General features: G+C 36.4%; 2 protein-coding genes across 4 annotated transcripts in view; both read left to right on the forward strand.

Annotated features, from left to right (window-relative positions):
• The window catches only part of LOC126765696 (uncharacterized), a 624,074-nt gene that overhangs the window by 195,369 nt on the left and 408,159 nt on the right, over positions 1-20,546 (forward strand). The window lies entirely within an intron of this gene.
• LOC126765721 (uncharacterized) overlaps positions 1-20,546 on the forward strand; it is a 488,551-nt gene that overhangs the window by 158,406 nt on the left and 309,599 nt on the right. The gene's annotated exons all lie outside the window — the stretch shown is intronic.

Consider the following 20,546-nt stretch of genomic DNA (forward strand, 5'->3'; position numbering starts at 1 on the left):
GCTATTTATATGAAAGCTTGAAAGCATATTTGTTAGTTGCGGTAAGACAATAGCTTCTGCCTGAATGATGGTATGAGTATGGTGTGGTATGAGTTTTGAACTACTCTTCCGCCCATTCCCGTAATTTCGAAATTGGCTAGTTTTGTTGACAGCCAACTTTGTGCCCTCGACGCTATAAATGATCGTTGAGATCCTTGGTCTATTAAGGCCCTAAGTTTAAACAGTTCTCCTCTGTGCTCGATGGAGACCACTGCTGTGGGTAATATAATAATATACTGCTTTGGTTTTCGCTGTGTAGCGAAGCATTGAGTGATGTCGTTTATGTCAATAAACGCAATTAAATTTACTTTCGCAATCTTTGACCGTATGCGCATGTGACAAGCAGTTGGTACAAAGTTTTTTCGTTCTTACGAAATTGTTTCTTTCGTTAATATTTACTTTTTTAGTTTAGTTGACAGCCAACTTTGTGCCCTCGACGCTATAATTGATCGTTGAGATCCTTGGTCTATTAAGGCCCTAAATTTAAACAGTTCTCCTTTGCGCTCGATGGAGGCCACTGCTGTGGGTAATATAATAATATGTGACCTGGTCTACGAAAAGGGAGCTGACGTGCGAAATCTGGTTTTCTGGGAAAAGCTATTAAAAATAATCGTCAGTTTCTCTTTATCTCATTAATTGTTCTCCTTTGTTTTGACACCTAAGCCCCCTTTCCGTAGAACAGGATACGTATACTGCTTTGGTTTTCGCTGTGTAGCGTCTGAGTTTTTAATGCCTTTGAGCAGCGTGGTGCTTCTTGGTAATTTACGCAATTTTGCAAGTCGGAATTTGCATTTAATCCCACAGCTCTGAGCAAAGCTGGAAAAATTTGTAATGTGAAGCATTGAGTGATGTCGTTTATGTCAATAAACGCAATTAAATTTACTTTCGCAATCTTTGAGTGTATGGGCATGTGACAAACAGTTGGTACAAAGTTTTTTCGTTCTTACGAAATTGTTTCTTTCGTTAATATTTACTTTTTTAAATTTCTCGCAAGATTCCAGCTTGTGCGCTCCTTTACACAGTTCGCATATCGTATGTTTGTTTTATTCGGATGTGTACTATTGTGTTTTGAAAAAACTCCGATTTAAGTTGTTGTTGTTACTCGCTTGGTGACTAATGAAGCTTCGATTTAGGTCGTGTTGAACGTTTTTAGTTCTGACAATTTTTTTACCTACCCTTTCCGAAATTTCATAGTGGATTAAAGTTTTATAAATTATTCACTTGTTTCTTTCTGAATTTTTGGTAAGTTTGTCAACTAATATTCTTTCGTTCTCGTAACGAGCTTTTAGAGCTTCTTCAATTTGAAATTGAAATTTTCGTCGTTAAGAGCGAACTGTTTGATTATTACGCAGGCTTGACCTGATACAATTTTTGCGCTTGTGATAATTTTGCCTGGCTTAAGTACACGGCTGTAAACATGTCCCGGAAGGACGTCCATTGTTCATAACCACCATGAAAAGTTTCAGTGTCACATGCGGGTACCTAGAGGTGGATGCCTGAACTCGCCTCTTGGTTTTGAACTTGTGGCAGCTCTACTCTCGGTTGTGGAGTAGGTGCAATCCCTTTAATTAATTTCAATTGATCGGAGATCATAGCTTTCGTCTCTTCGTACTGCTCAATTTTCATATTTGGCGTTTGCTGAGTATTTGAAATTTTCAGGTAGATCTGATTCGTTAGATTCTACAATTGCAATCGCAGCTTGGAGACGAGTCTAGAAATTGCTTAGATTTTCTTTTTTGATTTCTAATACCGATTCAGAATTGTCTTCAAACAATCAAGATGAAAATCGAATGCAGTATGGTACATGGGCTCCTTTCTTCAGAAAACATTTTTTGTACTTTTAGATATTATATCGATTTAGATTCCTTAGAATCTCCGTTTATTTAGATAATATGAGAAAATTTAAAATATGTGAAAAAAAATTCTCTTAGTGTATTTCTGATAACAATAAATACGTGTGAAATCTTTAAGATAAAAAGTTGTTTTCTTTTTTTGGGTTTGCACGACATGTACATACGTGTACGTAATATGTTCAAAATGTTTTGTTTGCAATCCTGCTTGCTTCTATGTTAACAAGGACAAGGGATATTGCTGAGAATGTGCCGATTTGGTCTTTGAATATACAATAGATAATTGAATGCCAATATGTATGCACTTTTGCTACCATTTCTTAGTTTTTTTTGTTTTATTTTGACTGTATATATTTGTTATTTTTTTGTTTTTAATTAATAAAATAAAAAAATTTTAATAATTAGACGTTTGCATTTACCGCTCCGCTTAGTTTTTCGAAATTTTTTAATTGTTTTCGATAAGTTTTAAAATATGTTTAAATGAGTTAAGCATCCACCCTCTCTACTCGGTAAAACTGGCGCATCCTAATGCTACATCGCAATTCACCACAGCTGATGACACTACAGCACAACTCAACACATCTGTACGCCAACCCACTCAACAAAAAGGATGGGCAACGGGAAAGCAGGCTCAATTCGTCTCATAGAGTTCGCACATCGACATACGTTTTTTTTCGTCATCGATCTCGCGCTGCAATTAAAAAAAATTTAAAATCGGGATAACAAAGTTAAAAAAGACGATACAAACCACAAACTAAACAAAACAAAAAAAAGAAGAAAAACAATATGTACATACATATATAACAAGCAAAAAAAAAAACAAACAAAAAACAAAAAGTGTAGTGACCCAAATAAGAAAAAAACCTCATATAAGTTAATATAACAAATATTTATTTCAACATAACAACATTCATTGCAACAATGTCGTTGTTAAACTTCAACAACACACAGAAATTTGTTAAAACAAACATCCGCTGCAACTCCCAGAATCGATCGACATTATTGCTGATCAATAAATAATAATGAAAATAAACAATAATTCACTTCAATATATTGTAAATTCTGCTGATCATTCAACATCCGCTAAACTCTGCCGTTATGAACGCCGACGCCGCTGCCGTTGAGCCACAGCTAGTTTAGGGTATTTTTAAGATACTATTGTTCAGTTACATTTCATAATTCAATAAAGAAAATCTTAACTGGCGCCCGAGCAGGGACCAACGAGGCTAGAAAAATTTAAAAGTTGAGCTTTGTTGGACAAATCGGTGGATTGCAAGTCTTGTCAGTTCGCAGGACACCCTCTACATTTGTGTAAGCTGTAGAATCCCTAGTAGGAAGCAAGGACAACCAGGAGGAGCGACCACATCAAATTCCCTAATGTAAGTTAGAATTTAAGTAATTTTGAATTAAAAAATTAAATTTTGACATTTGAAATTGAAAGAAAAGAAATAAATAAAGTAAGTCAGAAATTATATCTGAAATGTTAAAAATTTATGGAAAAGAAAGTACAGATATTAAGTTTAATTGAAAATAAAAATTATATTTGACAATTTTAAATTGTATACAAAAAACTTATATCGGGTGATTTTTTAAGAGCTTGATAACTTTTTTTAAAAAAACGCATAAAATTTGCAAAATCTCATCGGTTCTTTATTTGAAACGTTAGATTGGTTCATGACATTTACTTTTTGAAGATAATTTCATTTAAATGTTGACCGCGGCTGCGTCTTAGGTGGTCCATTCGAAAGTCCAATTTTGGGCAACTTTTTCGAGCATTTCGGCCGGAATAGCCCGAATTTCTTCGGAAATGTTGTCTTCCAAAGCTGGAATAGTTGCTGGCTTATTTCTGTAGACTTTAGACTTGACGTAGCCCACAAAAAATAGTCTAAAGGCGTTAAATCATGATCTTGGTGGCCAACTTACGGGTCCATTTCTTGAGATGAATTGTTCTCCGAAGTTTTCCCCTCAAATGGCCATAGAATCGCGAGCTGTGTGGCATGTAACGCCATCTTGTTGAAACCACATGAGTCAACATTTAAATGAAATTATTTTCAAAAAGTAAATGTCATGAACCAATCTAACGTTTCAAATAAAGAACCGATGAGATTTTGCAAATTTTATGCGTTTTTTTTAAAAAAAGTTATCAAGCTCTTAAAAAATCACCCGATATTAATCATCAAAACATAATTATTAAGTGGAAAATTAAAATTGTATATAAATACTTCATACAAATATTGAACCTAAGTGAAAGTGAAATAAATTAATTGAAATTGTGAAATTTAAGTGCATATATAATTACAAAGTTTTTCATTGGGGTGGGCTTTTTCTGGCGGGTCCCAAACCCAGCGCTCAACCCTATGGGAATGTTTCGCCTTCTCACTTTAGCTCGCCTTCGAAGGGATGTTCTTAGGCTACCCAGAGGATACTTGGTCAAAGTCCGGAAGTCGTGAGCTGCTTGAGTCATATGTAAAACAATCGTTTCTGGCCACTCCCAAGTGAATGGCGATCAGAGAACTTTCCTCACTTGCGTGAATTTCTATGTAAAGCGATAACAAAAATAACAACCACTGCTTTTGCAAAAAAAAAAAACCAAATCCTTTAACGAAATTTTGTACGCAAAAGCAGTATAAATTAACCCAATACAGCGATTCCTACCCAAAGGACCCTCCAGGATAAAAGGGAAAACCAGCTACTGGTTAAAAAAAAAAAAAAAACAAAAAATCAATAATAATAATTAAAAATAATGATCGGAAAGGTTGATTATGGCGAATCAATAATAAACTTGAAGAAATTAGAATACTTCAATTAAGTTAACAGTATAAAATTAAATTTCTGAAACGAATGGCCAATCCAAACAATTTGATTAGACCTCCAATACTTAATCTTGAAGAAAATCCCCACCAACGGCAAAGACAGATACAGAGACAAAAGACAAAATAACAGAAGTATGACCCAACCTGGCGATTTAACAAATGCCATTCGGCAAGTTTTTTGTGAACAATTACCAATTTTTTTGCAACAGACTCAAAATCAAACATTTGATTTTACTAATGTAGAGTGTCAAGGAATTGACCAAGAGCATCTAGGTAATTTAGGAGAATTAGACAAAATGCCCGATATAGTAAAAAGTCTAAGAGAATTTTCCGGTGACCCCAGCCGAGTTTGGTTCATGGAAAAAAAGTGTAGACAGAATTTTAAGAACATACGAACACACAGTTGGTACGGCAAAGTACTTTACCAACCATCTCGTCCTATGGTTGCCAAACCACAACCACGAGCAGAACCGATGGACATTGACAGAAGTATCCAAACTAAGCAGATTAACCAGAGAACGTCAACTCAGAGAACTTAAAGCATAGAGAAGGTGCAAATTGAATTCTGTATGATGTTCGATTTGACGGCCAACAGAGCTGATAGAATTGTAGTAAGGAATTCACCATTTTCGTTCAGTACGTTCTCTGGTAGAAATATATATAAAACGACTGAATTCATGCGAGAATAAATAAAGAGAAATGCTTTGAAGAAAAATATACAAAGTCACACAGAGAAAGTAAAAAAGCATTATCTGAGTCACATATGCGTGAATATTTTGTATTATTGTTTTCCGAAAAATAGTAAAAATTTTAATTTTTTTTACAAAATCGGGAAAAATTCGGTAAAAATAATTTTAATTTTATTTCTCTTTAATTTTGTTTTTTAATTTTTAAATAAATTAATATTTCAAATAAATTATATTTATTTCGACTATCACAAAGTGAAGATGTGCAAAATGAACTTCATTTCTTCAAAGAAAATTGGTGACCTTCATGAAATATTCATATTCGCATTATTTCGTTATCATTTCCATATTTGTACCAATAAAATTTCCATGGCATATACATACATACACATATTATTTCTTTGGCACTTTTGTCTGTATGTTTGCGAAAGCAAATTCGAGCCACATACATATGTACATATGTACATAAAATTTACTACATTTGGGCTTCGCCAATTCGGCTGCCATATTGACTTGACATGCTTATGCTATTTGAGCAACTGTTGTTTTTGTAGAACAATGTTTCAATTTTTTGTTGGTGACATATTCACATGTGTACGCATATGTATGTTTGTATGCTTGTGCATTATTTGTTTGACAATGTATACAAATATATGTACATAAAAGTATATATGAATGTATGAAGATGCAGATCAATGCGCATATGTACACACCTACATATGTATATGCATACATTGCACATACAAGCGATTGCCTGGTTGAAAGCAAAAACAAGCAAAACGAAATTCTTTACATTCGCTGGAAGTGTAATCATGGGCATGCATACATATGTATATTTATGTCTCTTCATATTCTCATCATCATCTGCCGTAAATACATACATATATGTATTTATTTCTCTTTATATTCTCTGTTTAAGTATGTGAAGAACTGTTAAAAATGTTAACATTTCACAGCGTGACTTCTGTGGTTGTGAGGTGAATTCCGTACTATAAATCTAACAAATGTTCGATATCGAACCTGCATCTTCGCTTTAAGTTCTCTGATACAGATTTCGATTAGATGCCGCCCACTTAGTATCCGCTGTGCAGAAGGAGCTAGGTGCAGCATGCGATGGAACTATGCGCAGGACGAGATACAATATAAATAGGAAGCCGGTATACTGGTGGAACGACGAAATCGCCAAGCTGAGGAAGCTCTGTCACTCAGCTAGACGCCGCTTACAGCGTAATAAGGGAGGTGATAATGAAATCAGTTTCAGAGAATCATTTAAATATCAAAAAAAGCTCCTGAAGTCAGCCATTATCCGTAGTAAGAGATCCTGTTTCGAAAAGATCTGTGAAGAAGCGAACATAGACCCCTGGGGAACGGCATACAAAATTTGTATGTCGAAGTTTAAAAATAAGTCTCAGCAACCTAAGAACGCATCTTTTATGAAAAATGTTGTCGAAGCGTTATTCCCAACACATGCCGCCATTTCCTATAGTAAACGAAACGAAGCTAAGGAGCCACCCCTATTAGTCACAGAAGACGAACTATTGGCTATTGCGAAAAAAATCAAAAACTCTAAAACGCCCGGAATAGGTATACCAAATAGAGCCCTTAAATAAGCCATAACTCTTAGACCCAGTTTATTTGTTAACATGTACAATGCGTGTATATTAGAAGAGGTGTTCCCCGATCCGTGGAAGATACAGCGTCTGGTTCTACTACCAAAGCCAAAGAAGCCACCAGAAGCACCTTCATCATATCGACCGCTTTGCATGCCCGACACGATTGGGAAAGTGTATGAAGAAACCGCATAGAGCTAGCAATCTGGCGGATTATCAGAGAGGCAATACGGCTTTATAAAAAAGAGGTCCACTATTGACGCACTAAGAGAAGTAGTTGATACTGCGAAATGTGCAATAAGTGGGAAAAGATGGAAAGGGGGTACAAAAAAATACTGCGCGCTAATAACCCTGGATGTAAAGAATGCGTTCAACTCCGCAAAGTGGGCAAATATAATAAAAGCTCTACACGATATACACACTCCTTATTATCTGATAAATATTATAATGAGTTACTTTCAAAATAGGAGATTGCTTTCGAGACGGACGAGGGCACTCAGAGCTACACTATCTCCAGTGGAGTACCGCAAGGCTCGGTTTTAGTCCCGCTGCTATGGAACCTGATGTACGACGGGGTGTTGAGAATAGCGCAACCAAAAAATGTGAAAACAGTCACTTATGGGGATGACCTCATAGTGGTAGCTGTAGCTAAACATCTGGATGATCTCCGGATCAAATGCAATGAGAGCATAAATGGTTTGCGCCGATGGTTTGCTACCATGAGTCTAGAGCTGGCTGAGCAGAAAACAGAAGTCCTGCTCATAAGCTCCAGGAAAATTGAAGAGAAAATATCGCTGACCATAGGAGAATGTGAGATTACTTCACAACCGCAGTTGAAGTATCTTGTGGTAATAGTGGACTCAAGACTCAAATTCAAGGAACACTTGGAAAATGCGACACGTAAAGCAAATAAAATATATAATGCGTTATCTAGAATGATGGCAAATAAAGGCTATGTGCGTTCCAGCCGACGATGTTTAATAGCTAAGGTAATAAGTTCAGTGATCCTGTATGCGGCTCCAATATGGATCCAGGCGCTAGAAACAAAATCATATGCTAGACCAATTAACACAGTGCATAGGCTTTCAGCAATACGCGTGATAAGTGCTTTCCGAACCATTTCAAATGACGCTGCTGAGGTATTAGCCAGTATGGCACCGATTGACATCCAGGGAGACGAATTCGCGCGAATATATAACTTATCAGAGACGTCTATCACAGCAAAAAGAGAAGAGAGAATAAGAAGCATTGCAATGTGATGCATTGCATTGATGGACTTACCGACTGATTTCGGACATACAAATGACAAGACCGGTTGTTTATAAGTTTATTAGTTTTTTATTTCCCTTGCTTCGGAGCAAGGGCAGCCGTAAAAGCTGAGCGAGTAAATACAACTGAACTTTTTAAAACTATTGCAGCGGCGACTTCACCTAAATACCTGTCTGAATAAACTGCACACGCTCTGCCGCGTGACTTGCCAGCGCAGTAGCAGCGATAGGTGTTTGTTGTTGTCACGCGCAACTCGTTGAGCGCGTCGTCAGCAATATAGTTGGCAGTGCAGTACCTGGCTTCTGTAGTTTGAAAAATAATTATCGCACGCTCAGCTCCAGGCGCATCGTCAGCGATTTCGGTGGAATTGAAATGTTGTCCGGAAGCGTGTTGTTGCTCTTGTTCTTTTGTTGTTGGCTACTATGGTGTGTTAACTTACACTCGTGGATAGGTAGACAACATGGGGAGCTGGATTTCCACCTTACCCAAATACTCCGTGGGCATGGTTACTTCAGAAGCTACCTTTTCAAATATCGTCATGACTTTAGTCCACACTGTCCGACGTGTACAGAGTGTATAGAAGACTCTGAGCACGTGTTCTTTTATTGCCCTAGACTTTCAAGTATAAGGGAAAAGCTGAAAACCACCCTTGGATGTAACATCACGGTGGAAAATTTGACTGCACTTATGTGCGAGTCCTCTGTAAAGTGGAAAACTGTCAGCAGAGCGGCAAATCTAATTATGACAAAATTGAGACATTTAGAACAGATTAGGCGTCGGTCAGTCCGTGCAATAGAGGAGACTTAAACGTCTTCTTCTCTCCCATGAAGTAATACTTTGTCTAGTGGTCCCGTGGGAGAGACATGAGGTGGGAGTAGGTTAGGTTTAGCGGATTAATGTCCCGCACTCCGGATTTCGATGCTTCCTCCTACTATAAAAAAAAAAAACCTTCTCTATGCTTGACATTCTCTGGACTAACTACATGAACCGACCACAATTTGATTTAGGTAAAAGACCACTCATGCCCACTGCCGAGATAGCCAAACGACAAAGGAATTTTAATATTCAGACAGGCACTTACCAACAAACAGGTACAGAAGAACCAGTACCAACTATGGCTGATTATCAGCAAACTATCTCAGAACAAGAAGAACAGACAAATTACGATGAAACACTTAGCAACTATACCGAAGTTATTGAAAATTGTGACCAAGAACAGCAATCCGATTCTATTTATTTTAATTTTTTAGACAATGACGATATTATTGTCTTTAGCAAAGATGAAGAAACTCATTCAGAACAAGAAGAACAGACAAATTACGATAAAACACTTAGCCACTATACCGAAGTTATTGAAAATTGTGACCAAGAACAGCAATCCGATTCTATTTATCTTATTTTTTTGGGCATTGACGATATTATTGTCTTTAGCAAAGATGAAGAAACTCATTACAAAAATAAAGGTTATCTTTATGGTGGTTCCAAAGTAAAAATTTAGGCCCGCGAGGCCCGGGCCTAGGGCAGCACAATTTGGGGGGCGGCAAATTTTTCAGAATGTCAAAATTTTAAATCTGATATAATGTAACGACAATACATTTTAAGGATTTATTCTGATTTTTTTATATAAATTTACAAATAAATTTCTATGAAATAGAATGTAATTCATTTTCTGATTAACTTTTTTATTCGTGAGTGCAATACTGAAAAAAAATGTTTATTAACAGAAATAATTGAATATTGGTAAGCTTTTTCTGACGAATTTTCAAAGCTTTGTTGATTTGTTGTATCTTTAGTAAAGTTTATCTTACAAGTGAGCCGCTTCTAAAATTGCACAATTTTTTCTTATTTTATTTTCAATGATTCCGGTGTTTCATATATGAATTGATATAAGCATTCATTTAAAATTCATCTTTTTGTTTGTATATAAAAATATTTTTATTCTTAAAAATGATTTCTATAGAATCAATTAAATGAATATATTCATTTTATAGCCAATTTTTTGAAAAATAGAAACAATTTGAAGGAAATTAAAATTTATTAACATTGATGTTTCATTTTCGCAATATTGTGATTTATATTGACGAATATTAACGAATTTTTATAGCTTAAAGCAATAATTCGTAATTATTGTAAAATGTTATTCATATTCAAGTATATATTTATGTCGATATATACAGCCGTGGTCACGCAAATAGCACACATAGTCATAAGAAGCAATAAGAGCTTATACAATTGACAAAGTTCTTTAAAAGGCTAAAAGGGGATAGAAATATCATTATTTGTTTATTAATTTATCAATTTAAGTAAAAAATAACAACTAGCAATTCACGAATAATTAATATTAATTGAAAAATTTGAGCTCCCTCTAAAATGCCTTGGACATTCAAATAGCACAATTTACCAAACCTGCAAAAATTATGTGAAATTTAATCAACGATTTGGCTCCATAATTTATTTACGTTTCTAATACTTGGTACTATATCCCCGATTTTGCATTACGGCATTACATCTGCGTACCATACTTTCTACAAGTTTCTCACACCTCTCCTTTGGGATGGAGTACCAAGCTTCCTAAATATCTTCCCATAAATGTTCAAAATTTGAGAAATTTTTAGCCGCAATTTTAATTTTAACATAGTTCCATAGGTTTTCTATGGGATTAAGGTCAGGGCTTTGCGCGTTCCTTCGTTCCTTAATATGTCTAAATATTGATACCGATCCATTTTTCCGTTAATGCGAATAATTGGGCCCACGTCTTCCAACAGTCTTCCGCGATATATTTAATCCATATTCGTCATTGATTTCATGCATTATTTGTCTTGATGACTTAAACGGGTCGACCTTGCTTTTCCGAACTATGGCTCTATCTTCAGTAATTGTTGTCTTTCGCGGTGGTTGGAGTTTTTTTTGTTTTTGATCAAATAGATCTCATTAGATTTAATGAGTTTAAGGCCATTATAAACCATTTTCCGGGAACAATTCAATAAAACAGCAATTTCGGCAACAGTTTTCCCAGATTTCTCCATATTCTGCATAACGCGTCGTTCTTCCGGAGTACAGTGCTTATCACGGCCCATTTTCACTTGAATTAACTCACTTTATTGTAGACAACCCTAATTCGTAAAAAAAAGTCACGTCTGATAGAAACAAGAGCGCTGCGCGCAGTATGTATTGACAGAGGTATGAATTTGCTTTGTTTTACGCATAAAACTAAGCATCGCGCTGTATACAAGACGCATAAACTATTTCAGTTTTATGAAAGCCGTTCAAGTGTAAAAGTCTCATAATACTATTATTGTGTTTCTTACCATTGAAAAATGCAATTATTACTTTGAGTTATCCATTTTTTTAACTAAGTTGTCGAGGTTCTCTGAATTTAATTTTTTTATTAGCAATGAGTGATTATCGAAAAAGACTAAGCGGTGCGGAATATCGTAAAAGGAAATTAGAAAAATCATCAAAACAAGAAACTCTACTGAATGAAATTCCAAAAATATCTAATTTTATGACAAGATCAGAAAAACTTGTAAGTGAAGATCAGCAAGCATCAGGTTCATAAGACGTAAGTACTTTGATACACTTGCAAGTGTTTTTTTTTGAAATATAACTCTAAAAAGAAGATTAAAAATAATTTCTCATAAATTGAACTTTTAGAGAAAGTAAGTATTTGAAATATTGAGAATTAATTTTTTTTTAATATTTTTGTCTAATCAGGGAAAATTTTAATTTCAAATATGAAAGAATTAACGTCCGTGGCTAAAAGATTTTTTGGTTTTTAGCCGGTATTAGATGACACTTAAGCACAAGATACCAAAGAAATACAATCGAATCCTCCTTTATTGCAAGATACAAATACAAACAAAACGTCGTCAACTTTTCTTTCATCAGAAGATGCGGAAGAAAGTCAATCAACAACTGATATGTTTCAATTGAGTGGTGATCCTTTTCCATGGAATATAAATGATGAAACACGAGATTTTAAAACTACAAACGGTTTCTTCTTCTTCTTAATTGGCGTAGACACCGCTTACGCGATTATAGCCGAGTTAACAACAGCGCGCCAGTCGTTTCTTCTTTTCGCTACGTGGCGCCAATTGGATATTCCAAGCGAAGCCAGGTCCTTCTCCACTTGGTCCTTCCAACGAAGTGGAGGTCTTCCTCTTCCTCTGCTTACCCCGGTGGGTACTGCGTCGAATACTTTCAGAGCTGGAGTGTTTTCATCCATCCGGACAACATGACCTAGCCAGCGTAGCCGCTGTCTTTTAATTCGCTGAACTATGTCAATGTCGTCGTACATCTCGTACACCTCATCGTTCCATCGAATGCGATATTCGCCGTGGCCAATGCGCAAAGGACCATAAATCTTTCGCAGAATTTTTCTCTCGAAAACTCGTAACGTCGACTCATCGGTTGCTGTCATCGCCCAAGCCTCTGCACCATATAGCAGGACGGGAATTATGAGCGACTTATAGAGTTTAGCTTTTGTTCGTCGAGAGAGGACTTTGCTTCTCAATTGCCTACTCAGTCCGAAGTAGCACCTGTTGGCAAGAGTTATCCTGCGTTGGATTTCTACGCTGACATTGTTGGTGGTGTTTACGCTGGTTCCAAGATAGACGAAATTATCTACAACTTCAAAGTTATGACTGTCAACAGTGACATGAGAGCCAAGTCGCGAGTGCGACGACTGTTTATTTGATGACAGGAGATATTTCGTTTTGCCCTCGTTCACTGCCAGACCCATTTTCTGTGCTTCCTTGTCCAGCCTGGAGAAAGCAGAACTAACAGCGCGGGTGTTGAGGCCGATGATATCAATATCAGCAGCTGTACACGCTTATAGAAGATAGTACCTTCTCTGTTTAGTTCTGCAGCTCTAATTATTTTCTCCAATAGCAAGTTGAAGAAATTGCACGATAGGGAGTCGCCTTGTCTGAAACCTCGTTTGGTATCGAACGGCTCGGAGAGGTCCTTCCTGATCTTGACGGAGCTTTTGGTGTTACTCAATGTCAGTTTACACAGCCGTATTAGTTTTGCGGGGATACCAAAATTCAGACATCGCGGCATAAAGGCAGCTCCTTTTCGTGCTGTCGAAAGCAGCTTTGAAATCGACGAAGAGGTGGTGTGTGTCGATTCTCCTTTCACGGGTCTTTTCAAGATTTGGCGCATGGTGAATATCTGGTTGGTTGTTGATTTTCCAGGTCTGAAGCCACACTGATAAGGTCCAATTAGTTTGTTGACGATGGGCTTTAATCTTTCACACAATACGGTCGATAGAACCTTATATGCGATGTTGAGGAGGCTAATCCCACGGTAGTTGGCGCAGATTGTGGGGTCTCCTTTTTTATGGATTGGGCATAGCACACTTAAATTCCAATCTTTGGGCATGCTTTGGTCCAACCATATTTTACAAAGAGGCTGATGCATGCTCCCTATTAGTTCTTCGCCGCCGGTAGTCCGTCGGCCCCTGCCGCTTTGTTGTTCTTGAGGCGGGCAATTGCTATTCGAACTTCTTCATGGTCGGGTAATGGAACGTCTACTCCATCGTCATCGATTGGGGAATCAGGTTCACCTTCTCCTGGTGTTGTGCGTTCACTGCCATTCAGCAGGCTGGAGAAGTGTTCCCTCCATAATTTAAGTATGCTCTGGGCATCAGTAACTAGATCACCTTTGGGGGTTCTACAAGAGTATGCTCCGGTCTTGAAACCTTCTGTAAGTCACCGCATTTTTTCGTAGAATTTTCGAGCATTACCCCTGTCGGCCAACTTATCAAGCTCTTCGTACTCACGCATTTCGGCCTCTTTCTTCTTCTGTCTGCAAATGCGTCTCGCTTCCCTCTTCAACTCTCGGTATCTATCCCATCCCGCACGTGTTGTGGTCGAACATAACATTGCGAGGTAGGCAGCCTGTTTTCTCTCCGCTGCGACACGGCACTCCTCGTCGTACCAGCTGTTCTTTTGCACTTTCCGAAAACCAAAGGTTTCGGTTGCAGCTGTACGTAAGGAGTTTGAAATGCCGTCCCACAGTTCCCTTATACCGAGTTGTTGACGAGTGCTCTCAGAGAGCAGGAGTGCAAGCCGAGTAGAGAATCGTTCGGCTGTCTGTTGTGATTGCAGCTTCTCGACGTCGAATCTTCCTTGTGTTTGTTGGCGTGCGTTTTTTGCTGCACAGAGGCGGGTGCGAATCTTAGCTGCAACAAGATAGTGGTCCGAGTCGATGTTAGGACCTCGGATCGCACGCACATCTAAAACACTGGAGACGTGTCTTCCGTCTATCACAACATGATCGATCTGGTTGGTAGTTTTTCGATCCGGAGACAGCCAGGTAGCTTGATGAATCTTCTTATGCTGGAATCTAGTACTAACTAGTGTTAAAGTCGCCAAGCACGATTTTGACATCGTGGTGGGGGCAGCTCTCATAAGCGCGCTCCAAGCGCTCATAGAAGGCATCTTTGGTCACATCGTCCTTCTCTTCCGTCGGGGCGTGGGCGCAAATTAGCGATATGTTGAAGAACCTCGCTTTGATGCGGATTGTGGCTAGACGTTCATTCACCGGAGTGAATGATAGTACTCGGCGACAGAGTCTCTCTCCCACCACGAATCCAACACCAAACTTGCGCTCCTTTATATGGCCACTATAGTAAATGTCACAAAGACCTACTCGTCTCTGTCCTCGTCCCGTCCATCGAATTTCTCGGACGGCGGTGATGTCAGCCTTTATTTTTGCGAGGACATCAACCAGCTGGGCAGCGGCACCTTCCCAATTAAGGGTGCGGACATTCCAGGTGCATGCCCTCAAATCGTAGACCTTATTCCGTTTGCCATGGTCGTCATCAAAAGGGGGGTCTCTCATCCGAGGCTGTTTAAACTTTTTCATTGGTATTGTTTTTTACGTGGCGGGTCCCAAGCCCAGAGCACAACCCTTTGTAGGAAATGTTTCGCCTTCTCACATTAGCTCGCCTTCGACAGGATGTTCTCAGGCTACCCAGAGGATACATGGTCAAAGACCGGAAGTTGTGACCTGCTTGAGCCATGTGTAAAAGAATCGATTCTGGCCACTCCCAAGTGAATGGCGATCAGAGAACTTTCCTCACTTGCGTGAACTTTTACACATGATTCCATCCTCCAAACGGTTTACCACAAAATAATGTAACGGATTTAAAAAATTCACGAAATTTTTATAATGATAAAACGAGGTTTTGTTCTAAAAGCTTATTCCAACGTAATTTAAAGAACGGGGAAATTCAACATCGTGAGTGGTTAATTTATTCAGAAAGTAAAGGAGCAGTATTTTGTGCTCTATGTTTACTATTTGGTAAGAGTGGTGAAGTAAACGCTTTTACTGGTCAAGGGTTTAGAGATTGGAAAAACTCAAAAGCGCGCATTGAAGCTCATGAAAATTCTGACTTTCACAAAACTAACATTAGTCACTTCAAAGCTCGAGCTGTCATTCAAGGCCGTGTTGATCAACGTTTAATGGAGCAGCTCGCTAAAGAAATTTTATACTGGAAAAAAGTTTTGCATCGAGTAATTGTGATAATTAAATCTCTCGCAATAAGAGGGCTGTCATTTAGAGGACATTCAGAACGAATCGGAGATCCCCATAATGGAAATTTTTTAGGTTCAGTCGAGCTTCTGGCTAAATTTGATCCGTTTTGATCAGAACATTTAAAATTATATGCGCACCCCGGCCGTGGAAATACTTCGTATTTATCTAAGACAATCTACGAGGAAATTATATTATTAATTCCAAATAAAGTATTGCAACATATTTCGAAAGAAGTGCAATCTGCTAAGTATTTTGGTGTAATTGTGGATTCCACGCCTGATATTGCTCATGTTGATCAACTCACGATAATTATTAGATATGTACGTAGCAATGGTGAAATTGTCGAAAGATTTCTGGAATTCATTCCAAATACTGGCCAAAAGCCTAAAGATATTGAAGATGCTTTGTTAAAATCTCTTGAGGATAATGGTTTAAATATAATGAATTGTGGTGATCAATCTTACGATAATGCAAGCAACATGTCAGGTTTATATTCAGGAGTGCAAGCACGAATCAAAACAACTAATCCATTAGCTGAATATGTTCCTTGTGCTGGTCACTCTTTAAATTTAGTGGGAACTTGTGCAGCTGAATCTGTTACCGAAGCAGTTGACTTTTTTTCTACTTTGCAAGAATTATATAATTTTTTTACCGTTTCGACACATCGTTGGGAAATTTTAAGACAGCATACAAGTTTAAGACTTAAAAGCCTTTCTCAAACTCGTTGGTCGGCTCGACATGATGCATGCTACACATTAGAAAAAGAGTGGCCTGGAATAATTGTTGCACTAAACTTTATTGGTGAAAACAAAGATGAAAAACCTACTACGCGAGCTGAAGCTAAGGGACTGCAGCAAAAATTACAACATATAGAAACAGCTATTCTAGTCATTGTTTGGAATGCAATTTTGGATCGCTTTAATGCTGCGAGTAAGAAGCTTCAGGATTCTCAAGCTGATTTATCATCTGTGATAAGAATATATAGTTCTTTGGCATTATTTCTCCAAGATATGAGAGATAAAAAATTTTCTGATTATGAAAAAAAGCCAAAGCACTATCTGGAGTTCAAAATTAATACCACTATGACACCCGCCGTAAAAAAACCCGAAAACTTCAGGGTGACGAGTCACGGGAAAGAACAGCTTTATCTGGAGAAGAAAATTTTCGAACCAACGTTTACTATCTAATTTTAGATACTTTAAGTGTACAATTGACAGGACGTAAAAGTGCTTATCATAATCTTTACGGAAAATTTAATTTTTTTGACAATTTATATGAAATAGATACCAATGAATTAAAAATTCGCGCAGATGAATTAGTTACTAAGTATTCTGATGATTTGGAAGATACTTTCGCGAATGAATGTATTCATTTGCACTGTCAACTCAAATATTCTCTAACGAACACAAAAGATATTCGTTCCGCGCAAGGAATATACAATTTTTTGCATTCTCAACATCTTCAAGATGTTTATCCAAATGGAGACATTGCTCTACATATAATGTATTTTTGAGTATTCCGGCTACGAACTGTTCAGAGAAAGATCTTTTCCACCTTGAAAAGAGTCAAAACGTATTTACGCGCAAGTATGGGCCAGAGAGACTCAACGCTTTAGCACTACTGTCAATTGAAGCCCAACTAGTTCAAGAAATTGATTACAACAACATAATTGATGATTCTGCTCAAACGAAAACCAGAAAAAAGATATTTGAAAATTAAGTTATACATTATAGTTTAAGAAAACTGACTGTTATTTATGTTGTTAATATTTATTTGTATTGTTTAACAATTATACTTTTATGAAATAAATATTATATCTTAATTATATGAACGAACTCAAAGAAATAAAATTTCATCATTTAAAAAGGGCGGCTAGGGCGTCAAAATACTTAATCCGCCACTGTCTGGATGACTACAATAAGGAATTACTTTATAAACCAGGAAAAGAAAATATTGTAACCGATGCATTGTTTCGAGTACCAAAAAAAAAATGAAATTAATTCAATAACAAAAACCCAACACAGTGCTTAAAACTCTTCTCATAACCTTATTCCCAGCATTGAGGTACCGATAAACGCTTTTAAAAACCAAATTTTTATTTACAAAGAACATTTTCCTGACTACAATGGTGAATTCCATTCCCTACATTCCATAGACACATTGTTTTTCAACCAACATATTCTGATGATGATCTAATGAAAATATTGAGTACTTAAACCCTTCAGTAATAAATGGAATCTACAGGACAGAAGACATAATGGGACAAATTCAAAGACTGTATCCCGAAAATTTCAGGTCCTTTTAAAACAGATTTACTCAAATGAAGGTAGAAGACGTAACAAAAAAACGCCCCCTAGAAATATTTTTCGGCAAAAACGTAACCACAAACCCTGAGGAATACGATGGAAGTAGATAGGATAACATAGAAAAACTAAAATAAAAACAGGCAACTGACCTAGAAAACCATAATAAGGACCGCAAAGAAATTAAAACTTACACATCAGGGCAGACAATTTTCGTTAAACAAAATAGCAGATTAGGATCTAAACTTTCACCACAATATAAAAAGGAAATTGTAAAAGAAAACAAACACAACAATTATTACAGAAAATGGGAGACTTGTTCACAAAAGTAACATCAAAAATGTTTAGTTAGTAATCTGAAGGTGAATAGAACTGAAGTGTCTAATAACAAAAAAATAAAAATAATAAGAAAAAAATTTATACAAAACAATCTCAATAGCCTTAATATAAACAGTAACAATCAGGTCATTATAAATAAACAACTACAGAATAGAATTAATGATTTGACTACAATTTCAAATATGACAAAAAATACAATCAAGAAAGACAATTTGTTTAATAATGAAGTAGCAATAAGTTTCCAAAATCAAATAAGACTAATAAAAGAAGAAATAATAAATGTCAAATATGCAACTCAATGGGCAAAACAAAATATAATAAATACTTTACTTTTAAACGAAATAAAATTACAAGAAGTCCACAAAGTATTTAAAAAAAATAATATAACAACTCTATCAGTCGAAGAAATGTTAGAATTTGCTGAAGTATCAGTCTTATATAATAAAACAGCTATAGTTTACATTGTAAAAATTCAAGAATTAGAAGCAACCAACTATAAAAATCTACTAAGAAAACCAGTTGTAAAAAATAAACTAATAGTTCACTTAGAAACAGATGAAACATTTTTGTCCGAAAATTCTATGTTAAAAGTACCAAAAAACTGTAAAATATCCAACAATACAAAAATTTTTAAAAGAGATACAGCCATTAACTTAAGAGAATCAAAATGTATTTCTAAATTAGTTGAGGGCAAAGAATCGCTGTGTGATTTCAGTAATGCAGACCATATTCCGGAAATCGAAGAGATTGACAACAGCTTAATCCTACTTAATAACTTTAACGGCAGTCTAATACAAAATAATATAACCCATCATTTGAAAGGAACATATCTCGTACACTATTGGAATGAGAACATAGCCATAAATAATAAAGAATTCAGCAACAAGGAGAAAACTATATTGAAACCCGGAGCACCACTTATCCAAACAACAACACAAACAGCTTAATCCTACTTAACAACTTTAACGGCAGTCTAATACAAAATAATATAACCCAGCATTTGAAAGGAACATATCTCGTACACTATTGGAATGAGAACATAACCATAAATAATAAAGAATTCAGCAACAAGGAGAAAAGTATATTGAAACCCGGAGCACCACTTATCCAAATGACCCCAATTGAATTGGATCGTCTTCAAATACTATCATTGGAATCCCTACACGCACTCAACATAAAAAATAGGAAACAATTATACCAAATAAATACAGATTCCTCGAACCGTATAGCTATAATTTTTCTATTATAGCAATATTTGTAATACAAAATTTCTGTATAAATCCAAAGGAAAACCTAATCCTACAAATTAGAAAAGTTCCGGCACAAATCATGAATGAAACAAACAATTTTCCTAGATCTGTACAACCACAATTTAATAACATACCATATCTACTTTTAAAGCTACTTGAGGACAAATAGGAATTTGAGGAGGGAGAGTTAATATAACAAATATTTATTTCAACATAACAACATTCATTGCAACAATGTCGTTGTTAAAGTTCAACAACACACAGAAATTTGTTAAAACAAACATCCGCTGCATCTCCCAGAATCGATCGACATTATTGCTGATCAATAAATAATGTTTGTTTGATTTATTGTGATATACTGAAATGAAGCGAGTATAAGAAAGGTTTACAAAGTAGTATGCAAAAGAGATGAGGATAACGGAAAATAGTGATGGGAAGTGTTACCACGTATATATATATTTCCAACACTCCTTCTCAACACTTTACAAAAATTATTTACTTATATCTATTAATATATACCCATCTCTTTTGAGAATTGTAAATGCTTTAACTTTTGTAAATTTTTAGTTAACATATTTGACATCATATTGTTTGTTGAAATATAATTTAAATCTGTTTCATTGTTAATGTTCATTTGCCGGATATGATGAAATTTGATGTCAATGTGCTTGCTCCGTGCATGATAAATTGGATTCCTCACCAGACTTTTGGAACTCAGATTATCGTTATTTATTACCATAGGTCTGCTCTTGCCAAAACCCATTTCTTTTAGAAGTTTGATTATGTACGCTGCTTCTTTTGCTGCCGCAGATAATGCTAGATACTCGGCTTCTGCACTACTGTTT

Source organism: Bactrocera neohumeralis, unplaced genomic scaffold (genome assembly GCF_024586455.1).
Source record: "Bactrocera neohumeralis isolate Rockhampton unplaced genomic scaffold, APGP_CSIRO_Bneo_wtdbg2-racon-allhic-juicebox.fasta_v2 cluster11, whole genome shotgun sequence".
Lineage (NCBI taxonomy): Eukaryota > Metazoa > Arthropoda > Insecta > Diptera > Tephritidae > Bactrocera > Bactrocera neohumeralis.